We start from the raw sequence: 874 nt of genomic DNA, 5'->3' as shown, positions 1-874 counted from the left end.
GAATATTTAACAATCAGCTCTGAGCTCCTATAGCTCACCAGTGTCGGGCCACTCAGTGATTAATTATGATATCTATGGGACACTTTTTTCCTTTCATCTTTGTTGGATTCCTCTGATGTATTCTTTTTTATTTTAATTTTTCAATTATAGTTTACTTTCAATATCATTTTATATTGGTTTCAGGTGTACAGCCTAGTGGTTAGACAATCACGTACTTTACAAAGCATTCCCTCTGATAGTTCCAGTACCCACCTGGCACCATACATAGTTATCGAGATATTACTGACTATATTCCCTATGCTGTACTTTACATCCCAATGACTAGTTGGTAACTACCAATTTGTACTTCTTAATCTCTTCACCTCTTTAAAAATATGGAATGCTTCACAAATTTTCATGTCATCCTCGCGCAGGGGCCATGCTAATCTTCTCTGTGTCATTTCAATTTTAGTATATGTGCTGCCGAAGAGAGCACTGGGACACTTTTATCTTGCTGTAACACTATTAGTGCCTGATTTCCCACTTTACACTGTACCGAAAAGAAAGGTGGGACAAGTGATGAAAGGCCAAAATGGGAGGACAAAAACGAACCAGGGGAACCCTCCTCATGTATTTCTTTATTAACTTGGAATTTCTAGAATATAATCTCCAAGTGTAATGAGGTTCTTTTGTAGATGTATAAGTATAAACACTATTATGCTAATATTTTTTCTTTCCCCAAATTTTGCTTTATAAAAATAAAGTAGCCTGCAAGTCTAGTTTTATGTGCCTTTAGAGGTCCTTTGCAATTTTCCTTTCCACAGCTGTTAAATAGCTTTTCTCTCCAATATTTTTTCCTGCATAATGATTTTTATTGAAGCAAATACAGTAAGCA

The 874-nt window shown here is 35.6% G+C and overlaps 1 non-coding gene across 1 annotated transcript; it reads right to left on the bottom strand.

Annotated features, from left to right (window-relative positions):
* Window positions 1-368: 368 nt before the first annotated feature.
* Window positions 369-475, bottom strand: LOC114232550 (U6 spliceosomal RNA). Its single transcript, XR_003618623.1, has one exon. It is a non-coding gene; the product is annotated as a U6 spliceosomal RNA (small nuclear RNA).
* Between the last annotated feature and the right edge of the window lie 399 nt (window positions 476-874).

Source organism: Eptesicus fuscus, chromosome 17 (genome assembly GCF_027574615.1).
Source record: "Eptesicus fuscus isolate TK198812 chromosome 17, DD_ASM_mEF_20220401, whole genome shotgun sequence".
In the NCBI taxonomy this organism is placed as follows: Eukaryota; Metazoa; Chordata; class Mammalia; order Chiroptera; family Vespertilionidae; genus Eptesicus; species Eptesicus fuscus.
Note: the sequence above shows the minus strand (reverse complement) of the source record. Positions and strands in the feature narration are given on the sequence as shown.